Source organism: Condylura cristata, unplaced genomic scaffold (assembly GCF_000260355.1).
Source record: "Condylura cristata isolate star-nosed mole 26May11 unplaced genomic scaffold, ConCri1.0 scaffold00008, whole genome shotgun sequence".
Lineage (NCBI taxonomy): Eukaryota > Metazoa > Chordata > Mammalia > Eulipotyphla > Talpidae > Condylura > Condylura cristata.
The window spans coordinates 47,739,813-47,759,289 of NW_004567109.1; positions in this window are offsets into that span (position 1 = coordinate 47,739,813).

Here is a 19,477-nt window from a genome sequence, read left to right on the forward strand (position 1 = left end):
TTTTTTTTTTTTAGCCACTAATAAGAACCATAATTAAAAATGTTATTTTACAATGAGCTTAAAATCATGCCAAGAATGATGTTGCATAACATACTGATTGTCTCATTTAACATTTAAAACAATCCAAAGAGGTATGCATTATTATTATACTTCTTTTACAGATGTGAGACACTGTCTAAGTAATTTTCAAAAGTTGTATATCCTATAAATATTGTTGCTAGACAATTAAAAACTTGGATATGGATGTTGATGGCACCCTTATTAATAATTGCCGAAATTTAGTTACTGACCTGAAATCTCACTCTCAGGATCAAGAATCGATGAATCAAGAATCTATGTTCTTGCTCAGCTTTCACACCTTCCTATTTTGGTATCTGTAAATTCAGGGTTAAAAGGAAAGAGAACCTGATTTTCAATTATACCTGTAGAGTATGGAAGAAGTGTTCTCAATAACACATAAAGTCAGTTCAAAAGCTATTTTCAGTTAAATTCATAGCAGATTCTTTTAAATGTCATGATCATCTTTTATATGTATCTACAGAACATCCTTATGAAATGTGTTTATGTCTATGTCCGTGCTTTCAAAAGTGAGAGGTATGTGAGAAAATGGCAGCTGTGCTCAAAACTCTCCCTTTATGTATGTAGTTCATCTGAACTTTCACGAAAAGCAGCAAAGATGTATTTTCTTTTTCACTTGAAAATGACCACTCCTAATTTGCTTGATAGATTTGAAAAATCCAATTGACTTCCTACAAAGGAGATAGCATTTTTGGAGGTGTTAATGTAGCTTAACTTTCACATTAGGTTGAGAATAATCTTTCCTGGGATATGGGCAAAATTTTTTGCATAGCCCATATTTACTCAGAAAGGAAGAATAAATACATAATTTAGAGGGTATCTTTCTACTGAAGGCAAATAGATGGAGAGGGATTGACTTAATGCAATGTAGACAATAAATTGCATTTATATTCTGACTGGCTTTCTCAAGTATCCCCAAGATATTACAAAAATTAAAAATTCTTAACACAACATCACATACCAGATATTTTAGTTTAGATTTTAAAACAGAAATTGATTTATCATTTTAGTTCTCAGTAGGGATTGTGCATTCATGAAAGCTGCTGTCTAGGGGTAGATACGCCATGCAACCAACAGATGCTGACCTAGGCAAAGACTTTTACAGATTACAAAGATGCTTCCAAAAGAACTGCAGGGACTGACCAAACTAATCTATGAGAGTTGGAGATGAAATTTAAATTCATTGTCATTACTGCAGAGAGCAGTTTGTGCAAGTGTCCTGGTATTATCCTCCATATCTTACTGCTATTTCTTTAGAGGCACAGATACCCAAAGTATCTCAAAGAAAAACAATAAGACAATATACTTATCACAATTTAACCTGTGTCTATAATTTTAAGTCCTAATCAACTCATAGGTAGATATGGAACCCATAAAATGAAGTATTTTTTAAGATGCATTTATTTATGCATACAAGAACTGGGATACAGGCCAGAGGCACGGTGTGTGGGCGGGGGCGGCAAGAGGATTCACCCGAGATAGAGTGGGGAGCAGAACAATCCGATTGACTGAAATACACAGTGGGTAGGACAGGAGAACTCTGCTATACCGTGTGGGTCACCTCCTTGGCTGAGGATCAAACTCATGCTGCAATGGCTGCAGATTGCTTCACAGTGCTGCACTTTAGCCTGTTGTGCCACCTGGGAGGGCCCCAATGAAGTATTTTAGAAGTATGCTCTAATGTTCACAACCTCACTAAAAATAACTTCAAGTAACTCCATGTTAACAGAGGGTGCATATTTAGGAAGACATGGGAAATAGAAGATGCTCTCTATTTATTCATTCATAAAATGACTTAAAAAGAACAAAGAAAGAAGATACTTGTTATATCAAAGTAAAAAGAGAAACAAATAAATTCTAAATAAAATTAAATATTTTCTTATTCACATTTGAATGAAAGTTGTAGCTCATTAGATTATAGCTCAGTTATTATAAAGAGAAAAGCAAATATTATGAATATGGAGAAACCTAGCTGTATGCAGATATATCTATATCTACATAAGTAGATAGGTATATACATATATATTATATATAGGTATATACTATATATTATATATATATGTATATAAAACAATGGTATGGTATATGTGTAACAACAGCAAATACACCTAATATATATGTATAATCTATAAATTGTCTTCATATAACTCAATGTCCATATACTGCATATATGAGGAAAAAAAGCAGAGACATAGTGAGTGACATAGAAAATGAACACTATTCAAACCTCACAATAATTAACACAAAATGAATGACTGACATAAATCAGAAAATACATTGAAGAAAGCATAGGCAAAATACTTCATGACACTGTCTTCAATCATTGGATTTATTTCCAATGAGAAAAGTGAATGAAAAAAATGGATTACATCAAACTAATACCCTTTTGCAGAGTGAAACTATCACTACAGCAAATGGACACTAAACTGAGTGGGACAAAATATGTGCACATAATTTATTTGACAAAAATTGATATCTAAGACATGAAAGTAACAATTCAACAAAAAAAGCAAGCCAATAAAAATGTGCATAATAATTAAATAGCACTTTTTCAATAGTCACATGGAAGTCATTCATCACATCAATAAAGGGAGATATATCAAAACCACACTGAGATACTATCCCAGAACTTATTGAATGTCCCATTTAAAAAAAAGAAAGAAAATACCAGAAGCAACAAGTAGCAGTAATGATGGTATCTTTATACACTGTTGGTGGGAATACAAACTGATATAGTCTCTATGGAAAAAAAATATGGGGTTGCTCAAAATATTAAGAATGGATATACCATATGACATAGAAATTCCAGTCTAAGGTATCTATCAAAGTATGTAAAAAAAAAAAAAAGCACTAATTTATAGGGATTGATGTGATTTTATATTCATTGCAGCACTATTTACAATAATCAAGTTACAGAAGCATCCTAAATGCACTGGAGTAGATGAATGGATTAATAACGTATGGTTTATATGTGTACAATGGAAAACTCCTTACTAAGATGTATAAAAAAAGATGAACTCTTGCCATCTGTGACAATGTAGATGGAAATGGAGATTTCTACGAACGAAGTCAGAAGGACAAAGACAAATATTACATGGTTTCACTTATATGTAGAATATAAAAAAAAAAAAAACAAAAAACAAAAGGGGTGCTGCAAGCCAACTCTAATAGCCAACTCTAGAAATCTGTCTGTGGAATTAAGCTTACCAGAGGAGTAGGGACAGAGAGTAATGAGAGTTTGACTGGGTCTAATGGACTATGATGATGAAGTATGGATGCTTTGTTGGTGAGAACGCTATAGTTACATACATCTGAATGTGTGTGAGCCTAAACCTTGATTCATATACTGTGATGTAAACCAATACCACCACAAAAAAAAATTATATCAGATATCTGTCATTCTGATATCATACAACTCTGTGAATATACTAAAAATCACTGAACACATTTAAAATTATGACATGTGAATTATATCTTAGTTGTGCTGTTACAAAGTTAAACAATATAAATAAATGTTGATATTTTACTGGCTGTTTGCTCTCTTTTGTGTGAGAAAAATAAAACTAAATGTAAAGTATGAAAATATTATTTAAAGGTATTATTCTAAGAATAGAAATTTCATTACAATTGAATTGTCCAGGGGAAAATTACATATTATCAAAAGAAACTTACTCTAACTTATTAATTTCTCCCTAAGTGGGTTTATGATTAAAAAAAAAACAATAGTGAAAACAAAAATAGTTGAATTCTGATATTAAACAACATGAGCTGATATTTAGGTAATTACTCATTAACCATCAATAGCACTTGCCAAAATTATTCCCCAGATTGAAAAAAAAAATCTATCAACACTTTTATGATAACAGTTCAAATATTATGGTCTTCTGACCATAGGAGTCACATTAATATGCAATAAACAGAGAACTGGGAATCTTGGTGGAATTTGAATCAAAAGCAAAAAAAGGTAAGATGTTATCATTTGGATGAAGGTATAGGACATTAAAAAAATGATAATCATATACACCATCACGTAGATCAAGGGGGAAGAAAAAAGTCTAGCTGCTATTGGCAAGCTATAAAATACAATGAAGAAACATATTTTCCAACATACTTATATGCATGAAAGACAATAACACTCTCCCATCTGTGGCGTGTTATGTCATATTCCAATGTCGTAGTTATTCTGGATTTGGAGAGGACTCCCTCAGCAGATGCATCTACAACCTGCCTTACATTCTCCTGAGGTAGTAAAAGTAGATACAAACTTGAATAACATTCTCTTTCATATCCAGCCATATAATGCGAAAAAAAAAAACATATTAAAAAAGTCAAACTATAAAGACTGTAGTTAATATAGGACTAAAAGAACCTCAAGATAAGTTTGCATAACCATAAGTCAAAAGTAATGTAATAGATTATAATATATTGAGCATATCTGATAACTGTGGACACTTTTACAATTTTCAAAGCATTTCCACTCTTCTCAACTTAGCAAAGCTGAAATTTTGCAAAGGAGAGGCTTGGATTAAATGATGCTCTTGCTGCTGTAATAGAAGTAAACCTGTATAAGAGAGGATACTACAAGGAATGAAAAAAACATTAAAGGGAAAAGGAAAGGTGAAACATATTCCCGTAGCTTTGATTCTGCGCTAATGCAAATAGGCATCACAGTCAATTCCTTAAAACACTGATGAGAGAAAAGTAAAATCAACACCAGACTGGAGTCACTGTAAGAGTGGAGTGTGACTGTTTTCTCCATGTCTGTGTAAGTTTTCTCCAGTTTCCCCTCAGATTTCAAAAATGTGCCCATTAGACTGTTGGTATGTCTAAGTGGCTGCAGTGTGGATGAGTGTGAGTTTGTGGTGTGTCCCTCAGTAGAAGGACATTCTTTCCAGGGTTGGTTCAGACTCTGTCTCTGTGGAATTTATATGGCCTCTGGCCCCTGAATTGGAATAAGCAAGTTGGAAAATGAATGAATGAATACAAATGATGTTTAATATTAAAAGTACTTCAGGTTTTATTTAGATGTTTGTTGGTACATTTGTGACCAGAAATATATCACAAGAACTTAACCCTTGCTTGTATCATCAGTCTGTGGCAAAGTTGATTTTGTTATATATCCATCATTTTGCCTCAAGTTATGGTTTACAAGAAACACCAATGATGTTATTGAGGACTTATTTGCAAATTAAATCAAGTTCTAGCTTTAGTTATTTTTATGTTTGTGCAAGTGGTGTTTGTAAGGGGGGCAAGCTGTGCGTTTACTGTAGTATGATATATAATTTCATCCTCCCAGTTTCAATAACCCAGTTCTCCAACTCCATCTTTATTTCTCTATTTCCCCATTTCAAGGCATCATTATTCTCTATCAAGAGCAGAGCCTCCTGGAACACTCATTCCCAAAGAGCTGTCAGATTGATTCCTCTAACTGGTGAGTCAGTTCATTCCTCTGCTCAAAATCACTGTGCCTCCCCACCTCACTCAACGCATATTGCAAGTCCTCAAGTGGTCTGTAGTTCTGCATGATCAGAAAGACTCCATAATGTTGTGCCCTCAAATACTGGCGGTTGCTGGGTCATCTCCCTCCACACTAACACTGGCCTCCTCCGTATCCCCCAAGCCATCCAGAATGTTCCACTTGGGGACCTTTATTATCACCATCCCTCCACCAAGAATACATTCCCTCTTCACAACTAGGTCTGTTTCTCTCACTTAATCCCAAATGCCTCCCTGGCACCCACCTAAATACCAGACAAACAAAACAACTCTCTGCCTCATTTCTATTGCTTTTTTAAAATTTAATTTTTAACTCTCTGAATTATTTATCATCTATATGTTTACTATGAGGCCCCACCTATATAATGTAAGCTTGGGAACAGAACCTTCAGTGTTTGTTCACAGCTTTCTTCCCATTTATAATTACTTTATCTCCACCATTTATTATGCTTGGAATAACAAAGGAATGCAATAATTTTTTTTCTAATAATAACAACATAAAGTAGTAGTAGGACTTACATCTATTATTCTACTTCTTACAAACTTTATCAATATTGGTTGCCCTCATCGCACAGGAAGGCCAGCCTTCCTGTGAGACTCCAGGTTTCCGCCCAGAGTTCAATCAAGTGCTGGAGTGTCGGATTCATGTTTGTTTCATAGATTGAAGTTTCATTTAGCTCTCACTGAAATATTTTTTAAAGTTTCTTTTGTAAGAACTACTGAAAGGAATAATATTGAATTATGTACTGTGTGGTATATAAATGTGTATGAATGAAAGAATGAGTGATTTCATGTTTACCACTATACCAATGATTACCATGTTTATTTAGCACCCATAATGAGATAAAGAATAAGTTATTTTCTTTTGTTTTCTAGTGGTTACTCTTTCTGTAAAACGTTCCCTTGGTGCTATAGGATGAGAAGTTTGAATTAATAAAGTTTATTCCTCAAGTTGTTAGAACATGAATTGTTAGACATAGAGCTGAATTTTGGTATCTATCTCAGATAATTTTATTTAAAATAAGGATGTAGAAATAGTAACTCTAACACAGATTCTTAAAATAATACTTTGAGATTTTTCAAAGCTAATGTATTTTATATATAATCACTACTTGGTAACTCATACTAGTATTGGAGACCTGTGTTCTGCAATTTTGAGCCTATTATTTATGCTGCAGGGGATGGGGTGTAGGCCAGAGTGCAGGGGTGTGTGTGAAAGGATTCACCAGAGACAGAGTGGGGAGCACAAAAGGCAGATGTATTGAAACACAGTTCTAAGGAGAGCAGCAGGGGAGACAGCAGGGTCTGCTGCTTCATGGGATTCAGCATCCTGGCTGGGGATGGAACGCATGCTGCAGTGGCTGTGGACAGCTTCATAGTGCTGTGACTTAGCCCCCTTGTACCACCAGGGTGGCCCCTTAATTCCTTTTCCACACATACTTGCTATAAGTCTTTCTCTCCCTGTCTCCCATTCCTCCCTTCTTTCTTTCTTTGCTCTATTTCTTTCTCAGTCCTCTAACGCTTTTTCTTTCCCTTCCTCCTTCCCTTCCTTCTTTCATTTCTTTAGTTGATTATTGCTTGACTTGCTTGATTTCCTTGCCTTTTCAAGCTCAATCTTTGGTATATTAGAAGGATAAAATTGAAATAGGAAGAACAGTTAAAGCCTACATATATAACATGAGAGCTGACAACCTGATAGTGAGAAAGCTGAAAAATAAAAAAAAAAAAAACTTGACAAAATAGTTTAAGGATCATAAAACATATTCCTTTTGAATCACTGTGTGGTAAAATGCACACCTGTTTCCCCTTACAGATAGAGATGATAGATTTCCTAAGAGCTGACATTTAAACCAGAATCTCAATATTTGGCAAATTCCCTCATAAAACTCAATTTTTTACTTCTCACTGATATAGATGTGTTGTACCATAGTCTTATGACAAGTATGAATGTGTATATTCTAATAAATTAAACAATTCAATTGAGATTTTTCAAATAACTCAAATAATTTTTTATTTATAGATAATATGTACGGCACTATGCTGTAATTCTTTAGTGCATTATGTTATTGCTTTTATTTTCATGTTTACTGGGTAACACTTTAAAATAATGGCTCAGTTAAGGTAATTAATGTTGAGTTACAGTGGAAATCCAATTGAATTACTTGTGACATTCACATTAATACTAAATGAGTTCACTGTGATTAATGCTGTTAAATAGATACCAGAGGAATTAATATTGATTAGGCAATTATTTTAAAGTGTTACTGTTTATTGCAATTTATACCAACTTCTTGTTTTTGAACAGACCTTTCTTTATTGGCAGTGGTGTGATCACCCAGGAACCTGAACTGGGAGCACAAAGTTATATTTTGTTTTGTAGCCTTACATTTAATATGGCAAAAAGTGGTTCATCACATCATAAAGTTTTTAACAAATTCAGAAACTTTGCTTATATCTTAACTCAAGTACATGTCCCCTAATCTCCTGTATGTTTGTCTGTCTTACCTGTGCTGTAGGACCTCTATCAAGCCCTGTTTCCTATATCATACCTTCTATAAATAACCAGCTAAAAGTAGCATCTATGTAAGGGCAGAATACTTATCATCATTTGATATTTAAGATGTTATACCTTAACACATATCCTAATATGTAATTACATAAACATACCCTACATAAATATTTTCACCACCTGGAGATTTTTTTTTTTCAAAGATTTATTTGTGCATACAAAACTGGGGTACAGGCCAGAGGCTCAGGGACAGCGAGAGGCTTCACCAGAGAGAGTGGGGAGCAGAACAGGCAGATCGACGAAGTACACTGCTGAGGGGAGCAGGGGCGGGTCAGGAGAGGTCTGCCACACCATGTGGTCGCCTCCGGGGTGGGCAGGCAGGAATCGAACTCATGCGGAAGTGGCTTTAGATTCTCAGTGCTGTGCTTTAACCCGCCACCAGGGAGGGCCCCAACTGGAGATTTTATAGAACACTTTATATTCACATAACAAGCTACCTGGGTTTACCTTAAACAGGCTTGTTCAGCTCCATACTCAGAGATAGTGAAAAGCAATATTTATTATTTCTGTTCTTATCAAATACTTGATGGTACTGTGCCAAGAGGGCATAGAGGGTGGCACTCAGTCAGAGCAGGCACCATCCTCTTAATCTCCAAACAGAAAGCCGGGAGGCCCAAGAGCATATCTTTGAAGTTTTTTTTTTTTTAAGGTTTATTTATTTATTTTTGAGTGGAGGAACAGGATTGCAGGCCAGTAGTATGTTGCGGGGGTGGGGGTGAAAGGATTCATCAGAGAGAGAGTGTAGGGAGCAAAACAGGCAGATCTACTTAAGGACACCAGGTGAGACAGGAAAGATCTGCAATGCCAGTGGGTCAATTCAAACTCAGGCCTTCTAAGTTACAGTGCTGAGACTTAACCCTTAGGGTACTAGGGAGGTCCAGTGATGCAGCTGTACACAATTTCTTTTATAGGAAACCTTAGATTTTTGTTCTTAAGGCCTTCAACTGATTGGATGATACCCGTCCATATTAAGATTAATCTCTTTTGTTTAAATCTAATTGTAGATCATAACCACATCATCAGTACATCTTCTCACAGCACCTTGATTACTGTGTGATTGACTGACTACCTTCAACGAGCTCACCATAGACTCTGTCACCAAATGTACAATGGCAAATACCTTTTTGATTTAGAAGTCTTTCATTGTTCATTTTTGCTTTATTTCTTCTTAATATATTGAACACCTTTTAGAACTTTTTCCTAGTTCTCTAATTAGATCTTGGTCATGGTAACTTTGCTTTCAAAAACAGGGATACTTTTTACTAGTAATAGAGGATAGATAGATCATCCAAAATAATTATTTGACTGTTTCTTTTTTTCTGTATGTTTAAGAATGTCTTGATATTTATCTGCTGTAAACAGTCATATTTTCCTCACACTTGATGTAGAGAAAAATCATATTTAACTTCTCATGTAGTGGCATCTTGAAAAGTACTGATGGAATGGAGGATAAATATAATGATCAAATGATGAATAATTTTTATGAGAAACAAAGTAAGACATTCTAATGTTATGAGATGAAAGCAGTTTTATGACTAATTAATTAATGCCATCAATTATTTGCTTTTCTTTATAAGCATACTTTGCCTTTTATATTCATTATTTTGTATACATATGTATATGTTTACATGTATATAAAATACATTTACATATATAAATTATAAGTTATATAAATGTATTTATATAATACATAAAATACTTGAATATATACATAAATTATATATATAACATTTATATATTATGTAAAATATAAGTTTTTATATTCCTTTACTTATTAAAATATATTCTCAGGTCATGCTTCTTATGTAGATTGATTTGCATTTTTTATTGATTCCTTTTTTCTCCAGGCTATAATAGATTTGTTAAAATTAAATATGTTTCCCAACTTCAGGGAGTTGGTCTGGAAAATTTTGATATACTCTTATTGTTCTCAAAGGATAAAATCCAATCATTCACAAAATGCACTGTTTGTGTCCATGTAAAATTCCTCAATTTAACTTCAAGAAATGCTTAATGTATTTCCATAGGTACCATGGTTTATTGCATTTTTCTAGCCAGGAGTATATTTAAACTGAAAGTAGTTTGTCTTGGTGTCACAACAGAAAACTCTTATTTCCCTTGTCTTTGCATGGTCGTGATGCAGCGAAGAAAAGGATTAAGAAAAAATACAACTATAAGTGGTAAGTCCCAAAAGGGAATGCCTCCTGGCCTAACACAATAATAGAAATTCCCACAGAAATAAACTATTTGAAGACTATGCTCAATTTCCAAAATAACCAGAAATGGAATATAGACAAATTTATAATACATCCTGCTTTATGTCATAAGTACTGGTTAAAAAGTATATAATACCATTATCACTCTAGCACACAAGATAACAATATATACAACTTTTTTTCAAAAAAAGAATGAAATGAAAAACATCGAGGCAAGTCTGCTCACTTTGAAAGTAGGAATCTTATCTCCAAAGCATTAATGCTTTTGCTACAAATTGTACAATATCTTTCATGGCACATGTGTAATAACTGATCTTAAAAGATACATCGCATTATGGGGTTGAATATCTCTGAGAAAAATCCAGCTCTTAAAGTTAAAATGTTGTTTGAGACTTATCAGGTGATATTTATAGTGCATCTTGTTAGAGGGGAATTATTATTGCCATTAGTGATTAGTGCGCTAGAAGCTAAACTTTTTATGCCTTAAAGAATTCATTCCATTGCCATTAGCTTATTATTATTTCATCATTTTTCTTTGAGTATTCTCAGTATACTGACTACTCTCATTCCATCAAGTTAATGTACAAACTGCTACAGCTGAATTTCCCCCCAGTATTGCTTAGATTAGAATTTCTCCTGGAACAGCCTGGTGAGTGAATTGAAAAGAAAGTTTCTCTCATTTTTCTATGAGCATGTTTTTCAAAAATAGGTGAATGATGATTTGTACCTTTAGTTTATTTCTTAGCTAAGGAGACAAAATCATGCCTTCCCAAAATAGCATTTAAATTATAAAATGTATGTAGTATTGCTAACTCTCCCCACTAGCCTGGTCACCAAACCAATTTTTATCAGGTGGGGTCAGGTGTGTGTTGCAAATTATGTCATTTTTGTCTAATAGATGTCTCTGCTATTATGCACTGAAGAATTCTCTAATATATATGGTAAGCTTGTATTTTTTAAAAACTGATTTCTCTTCCTTAGAAAATACTTCATTTGGAGTATTCAATTTTATTAATGATTTTTAACATTTCAAAATTTCATTATTAGAGTCAAATAACTGAAATGTGTCCAAAATGATTAATCATATCACTCTCAAACAACCATTACATGCACTATATGACATTGTGAGGCTAGTTTATGTGAGCATATATTTGATAATATTTCAAGTCCAATCTTTCTTTGTATAGATAGAAAAAAATAATTTTTGTATGCTTAATTGTGTTTATTTTATATTTCATGTGGAGATATTTAAGCTATACAATTAGAGAAGGAAGGACACACAATGGACTGGGGTAGTGGACTATTGGTGATTTGGTGGTGGTTGCACTACTGTGATAATACCTGATGGGTGATCCAATTATTAAATCAATTAAACATAAATAAATTTAAAAATACAATCAATATTAAAAAATTCCAGTTGGTGGTAAGCATTATACATATTATTATTTTTTAAGATTTATTTATTTATTCATACAGAACTGGGGTACAGGCCAGAGATGTGGAGGGTGAGAGGATTCACCAGGGACAGAGTGGAGAGCAGAACAGGCAGATCTACGAAGTACACTGCTGAGGGGAGCAGAAGGCGGGTCAGGAGAGGTCTGCTGCACCATGTGGATCAAACTCACGTGGGGCAGGCGGGATCAGACTCATGCGGAAGTGGCTTTAGCTTCTTAGTGCAGTGCTTTAACCCGCTGCACCAACAGGGAGGGCCCTATACATATTATTTTTAAAGTAAAAATTATTCTCTTGGGCCCTCCTTGGTAGCGCAGCAGGTTGAAGCACAGCACTAAGCTAAGGCTTCTTCAGCATGAGTTCAATCCCTACCAGGGAGGTGACCCACATGGCGCAGCAGACCTCTTCTGACTGCCCGCTGCTCCCCTCAGCAGTGTACTTCGTCCATCTGCTTGTTCTGCTCCCCACTCTGTCTCTGTGAGTCCTCTCATTGCCCCTGTACCTCTGTCCTGTAATCCAGTTCTGGGTGCAAAAATAAATATATCTTTAAAAAAATATTCTCATGTACATAATTTATGAGATCTCTCATTAAGTGGTCCCTTTAATCTCTGCCATTATCTTCATTCCACATCCCTTACTCAGCTCTTGTCCTGTTTCATGGAATTACTTGCAGTTGCTGAAGTCCATGGCCTTGCTGCTTTCTAGTCTCTTTTTATATCCTTTTTGGTTATATCTCTGGTTTAATTAATTAAACAAACAAGGAATTCATTAGACTTAGGTTGTTTGAATGCCTATCACCCTTTAAAATTAAACCATTGTTTCTTTAAATTCTTCAATATGAAGGTATCCAAACCTTTTAACAACCAATCACAGAAACTCAACTAGACTTTCCCAGCTAATAGAACTGTTTAAGTTATAGCCAATCAAATAGTGCCCTGCTTTGCCCACCTCTTCTCTATCAAGGACTGTCCCAGAGTATCTATGGGTGGGACATTCCTGACTATTTCCAGTTTGGCACTGTAGTGTTTATCAGTTTTTGCTCAGATTAACTCTTAAAAATTTTAATACACCTCAGTTTATCATTTAACACTACCTATAATATCATTTTCCCTCTTTCTTTGCCTGGTTAATTCCTATTAATTATTAGAGGTAAGCATAAAAGTAATTTCCATAACAGCATTACTTGTCCTCTCCAGACTGAATTATCTGTATCTCCTTGGTCTTCCCAGAGCTCTTTGTCCTCACTAGGTTTATGGCATTCTTCTTGTGGAATAGGAGCTCCCTGTCATTGAGTATCTTCAATGTTCACTAATTAATAGATACCATCCAGCACAGGACCTAACATAGTAGCTAGAAAATCATTGTTGATTGAATGAATAAATGAATAAATAGATGGGTCTTCACTCTATAGTGGAATAGATGCTGTAACATGAGCAAATAATGTTCTTACTGTTCTATGTTTATAACAAAAAATAATGTCTTATTCTGATATGGGTCCTGTGCCTTTATTTTGATATGCTACACAAAAGTGTTTTGAAGCCTTGATGGGAGGTCTCACCCTGGTTTATGCTGATCGCTGATTAAAAACACACTTAATGAAATGTATTGAGAAAAACAGTAATATTTTTGGAAATATTTTTTTCCTGCTCTCTTACCCAATTAATGAAGCATTTGAATCCATGGGTACCCCTGCTGTTAAGTGGTTAACTTTCTCTTTTAGCTTTAATTAAATATCTTTAGTTAAAGGAGACATTTTAAAATTTGTTTTTAATCACAAATAAGTAAAAAATAGCCAGATTCTCAGGAGGTATTTTCTCAAACTTCCCAACTATATTTTAAAACAAACAGGAGGTGAAAGTTTCACCCCAACCTCTCACATTTCACCTCTTGGAATACTTTCTAGAATACTTGGTCATGATTCCACTGCAACTACCTGACTGTAAAAATAAAATGAAACTGCTACTTCCATTGAATTTAGCAGAAATGAATCAGTAGAAGAGGCATTTCTAGAGACTGCAAGCATTCTACAAAGAATTTAATAAACCATTTTTTTTAATAAGTGGTCTTATATTGCTCAGTTTCAGATATTTTCCATTTTTTATAAGTATGGAGATTCTATATAGCTTTCTTTTAAGGAAAACAGACAAATAAATGCTGTGACATTACTATTTAGTTTGTAAACCCTGGAATTGTGTGATTTTTGTGGAAGTGAAACAATTCTTAATGAATAGTATCATATCAAATATTAAAGGAATAACATACTTTATTTACTCTGCATCTAGTTAGGTAGAATGAAATATCTGAACATTGTATTTTAAGATTACCAACAGTTGTGCATGTTACTGATATAATACATTAGTTTCTGATGCTTTTTAAAGAAATAGAGATTTAGGGCTCTCTCAGCAGTACAACAGGTCTGTGAAGCTAATCACAGCTACTTCAAAGCATGTTTGATCCCCAGCCAGGGAGGTGATCCACAAGGCACAGCAGACATCTCCTGCCTCACCCTGCTGCTCCCCTCAGCAATGTATTTGGTCAATCTGCCTGTTCTGCTCCCCACTCTGTCTATGGTGAATCCTATCACCACCCCTGCACCTCTAGCCTGTACCCAAGCTCTATATGCATAACTAAATAAATCTTTAAAAAAAATAGATTTAAAGTGAAACTATAAGTCAACTTTTAATTATACATTTCCCTTGGATAAACCCAACACATATTCAAATCATATGAAATTATAGAAAAACAAGTTTAAGATAAATTTTGCTAATTTTTAGATTAAAATAAATGAAAACTACCCACATGTGGCTTCTAAATACTCCATGTGTTCCTTGTTCTAACATCGCCAATAATCTTTTAGGAATTTATAATAGCATATTACTAAAATGAAATATTTCATGTTGCAAATCACTAATCTCAAATTCACTATTCTACACTCAGATGAATTTTTGGATCATTTATAACTGATTTCTTCTGAGAAACTGTTATATATGTTGATAATCTGTGTACTCGAGTTATCGTTTTTGTAATGCTCTCTTCCTTTCTTTGCTAATTGTTTTGAAATATTGGTTTGTGCTTGCTTTCTCCATTTACTTAATACTCTCTTCTCATTATTGAATCCAATTTTTGTTTCTGTTATTCATCATCTTTAACCTTTCTGAATATTTGGCCCCATAGACCTCCCATTTTCCTGAACTTCTCCTCCCAACATTAGTCTCTTGTGATTTCCTTACCTGTTTCACTGGCAAGCCTTTCACAAACTCCTGAATCATCACCGTTCCCAGATACTTTAACTCTGCACATTTCTTCTTTTCCATGCTTTTGTTTCTTTGAAACATGATATTCCTTTTCCTAATATCTCTTTCACATATTTTACTCCCTAGGAGTGTTACAAATTATCCACACACGAGGACCAACACATTCTTACTATGCCTCCCTTCTGTTTTGTAAACCAGAAAATTAACCCTCTTCACCAGTACAATCACAACCCTTCTTCCCAGGCAGCAAGTTTCGAAGTTTCAGATTTGTTTCTTTCCATCCTCACATATAAAGCCTTCAATAATTGTGACAACTTAGTATTTGATAGTTATCTCCTATCCCCTATACATGCTTGCATATTTCCATGGCACTGTGATAGGAATCTTCTAAATATTTCACATAGTTCATGTTTATCTACTTATCTGCACATTCTCCATCCTGCTATCAACTACCTGCCTGAAATATTGGGTTGGTTGTCTTATTCAACTGTCACCCCAACAATTTCCCCTAGTGCCATATGTTACCTAAATGTCTGCAATATCATAAAAAAGACTCGTGAGAGATGGTTCCAAATTTGTGTTTCCTAGATATATTTTTGTTTTGTTAATATCAAACTTTCCAAATACCCCATGCTATTCTTTTCTTCATTGCATCTCCTCAACATGGAATGCAGTTACTAGTCCCTTCTCGGCAATCATTTTCTAAAGTAATAATAGATATTTCCTTCCCCTCAATCATGTCTTATGTTGCTTAAGCCTCTTTTTTAGTGTACATTTTATCCTATGTGACATTAACTCAAATATTTGCATGGCTGTTATAACACATAGAACGCATGAGTTCTATTACTCATGTGCAAATCTCACAAGTTACTTATGAGCACATCATACAAAAAATCATACAATTTTGCAATCAGTGTTACTAATATTTTTCTTTTATGCTGTTTAACCCTTTCTTTGTTTATATCATTAAATTCCACTACTCATTTTATGTCACCATGAAACTCCAATAGGGCATTGACAGTTATAAAACACTCATTGGAATAGTTCAGTCTCATCTGACTGTGTATAATGAAACCATTTGTTGGCTTTAAAAAAAAAAAAAAAAAACTCTAGAGAGGTGAGATTTATACCAGTCCTTGAAAGAGTTCCCAATCATATGGCTTCAAAATCAATTGAATGAAAGGGTTGTGGATTCTGCTGACGTATGCCATTTGGATTAGAACATCATTTTGTCCAAGCATATATAGGGAATGTTAAGTGAGAGAAACAGAGCTTGAAAAGTGTTAGGTAGGTTGTACAGACCACAACACATTCCCAGATCCAGAATAACCCTGTTGTTTCAAAATAGCAGTAGAGTGCTGATTATAAACAGATCTATAAACAGGGCCTCAAAGAAGTAGCTGAAGCAATGATGCTGGAAGTGTCAGTACTTGCTCTGTTCCTCACCATTGTGAGGCCCTGAGTGCCTATGTTTTAAGTGAATATCAAGGAATTTCTCTCATTAGTGCTTTTTAAAAAAATTATGGATATTTCAGTAAGCTATGGCACTAGGGGAACTGGTTGGAGTGACAGGTGAATAAGACAACCAACCCAATATTTTAGGCAGGTAGTTGATAACAGAGCTGATAGCACTGTTCCTCACCACCCTGAGAGCCTGTGTTTAAGCATACTGTTTTGTCTGTAACTCTTATGCTTCAACTATCTATTATTTTATAATAAACTGATCATATATGATTGCAAAACAAATATCAAAAATTAATAATAAAACAAAACAATCTTTTGTTTCATAACCCTCATGGTTTTGATAAGAACCAAACAGTTGTTTATTCTGTGCCATCTAGTGTCAGAAGGGACAACAGTCATCTGAGACAGGACTGGACTATCCAACAGGTCTCATTCTCCTTGCTGTAGTTGATTCTGGCACTCTTTTGGGAATTTGGATGAGTTTATAAACAACAGTGACCTTCTGTGTGGCCTTGCACAGAATGTGGTCTTCTCCCAGCATCACAGTTGGTTTCCAAGGAAAAATATTCTTAAGAATTCCCAAATAGAATCTTTAGATTTAAGCCTGTCTCAATGTTTCACAGTATCATTCTGCCTCATTCTTTTAGGTAAAGCAAATGACAAGATTAGCCTGAATACAAAGGAATGGAAATAGAAGTGACTAGAAAAATTAGTCATTAACCCATTACACATACATAACAGAGAACAAAGGTAAACTTTGACTAAAAGAAGGGGAGAGGAGGAAGGGAAGAGGTTTGGAACTACACTAAGCATCATATACTCATATTTTCAGTGTGGAATAAAATTATATGATATAAACAGTTTGGGGAAACCACATGACTGCTGAATCATTGAACAGATTGTCAACTAAAATCATCTTTCTTATATATATATATGTACATCTGTTGTCATAAGCACACGGCACTTATTTTTTTATTTTTGAACATATGTTGAATCAATAATGTGTGCTTCTTTCTGAAAATCATTTGATACGAAGTTTTGGCAAGACTATTTATCATTGAGCTAATTTTCATATGATATATAAATGACTTGGATATTTGATTACTGATTTTTAATATACAACAAGTTTATTAAATATAATTTTATATTATGCTTTTGTCATTTAATAGCTATAAATCTCAGAATTGTGAAACATGAGTAAAATTTTCAAAGATACCTAAAAGGATAATATGAAACAAAATGGAATTTAATCTAAAATTTCTAGATAAATATTACATTACTATCTAATTATTGCTTTTTAAATATCATGTCTAAAAGAATGATTTGCTTATTAGCCAGTGTGGAAGTTACAGAATAAACCAATTGTAAATCACTTGTAAAATATATTTCTATGGAAAGTAGTACAATTCTTAAAAGTTACTGAAGAATTTGTTATTCAACATATCATATCCTAAAAGAACAAAATTTGATTTAGACTTGAATTCTACTTCTCATTTTTGAATTTTGAGTTAATGAAAAAGCTGAAATTATAAGATAGTCATCAAACTATGAGAAGACTTCTTTAAATTATTTCCCTGTGAGACAGGTGTAAGGAGATTTATTCTTGTCATGAAATTGTCTGACAAGAAAAGCAGTTTTCTTCCTATAGGTTTTTATCACAAGCCATACCTAAATGTTTCTTATATCTCTGGATATGAATGAGCTTTAGAGTTATTGATTAGTTTTGGTTTTCAACTATAAGGGATTTCAGTTTCTAAATGTGAGTGCTTGTATATGCTGATATCACTATATGTGAAATTTGCCTCAAATAATGTTTTCCTCAAATTTTGTTAAATTTTCATTTATACACTGCACCATCTGGAGGTATACCATATATGCTCACACTTTCTCACAATTTACCAAAACTCCTCTGCAAATGTCCTAGTCACTTTCTCCCCTCCCCATCTTGTACCATGCCACCCATCCTCCATCTCATTCCTCAGTATATTTTCCATGAACATTGCCAGCTGTGTTCTTTGGTATTTAATATTCTTCAAGTAACTGAAACAATCCAGCTTCTGTCTCATTTACTTGGCTCAAATGCTTTACTGCTATCTTGAATTTATATGGTAATGTTAATGTTAATGTAACAGAGCAGATGAACATAATATAATGGACTATTTTCTAAAATAAATGAAAACAGAATCTGAATTTTGAAGGAAATTTTCTTGGTAAATTATAGCCCAATTAATAAATAGATTATAGCCCAAGTAATAAATATCTTAAAAAATAACCTTAGAAATTTAATTAAATAAAGTAATTTTACATTATAAAATCAATCCAGATTAATTGCAATACTGAACTATTTCCTTATTTAAGGTCAAACAAATTATTACAAATAATGGCAATGTCAAAACATGCTTTTATGATTTAAAACATTCAAATCACTTTATCTTTGCATATGTGTATAAATGTGAGTCATAGCTATAAGCATTATAGGCCAGACAGATCTGATTATAGACAGGTATCTACTTCTTCATTTAATTGTCTTGTCTTTTTTGTAAACTAAGACTTTAATGATAATCTTCTTTAAATTTCAATAGCACTTCAGTCTATGTGAGTTGATGGAAATCATAAATGTGGAATCCTTAATGTTTAAGTATCAGTGTTATTTGACACAAAAGTTTACATTACCCAAAGTATAGCAAAGTTAGATTTTTGTGACTATTTTGATTGACTCTGATCAGTGACAAACTCAATCAGTGTTACAAAAGTATAACACCTGTGGTTTACCTGAGTTTGACAAATACAGTCATGTCATAAAATAGTCTATGCCAAGCCCTCCTGGTGGTGCAGTGGGTTAAAGCACAGCACTAAGAAGCTAAAGCCACCTCTGCCTGAGTTCGATTCCCGCCTGCCCCGGGAGAAGATCCACATGGCGAGGCAGACCTCTCCTGACCCGCCCGCTG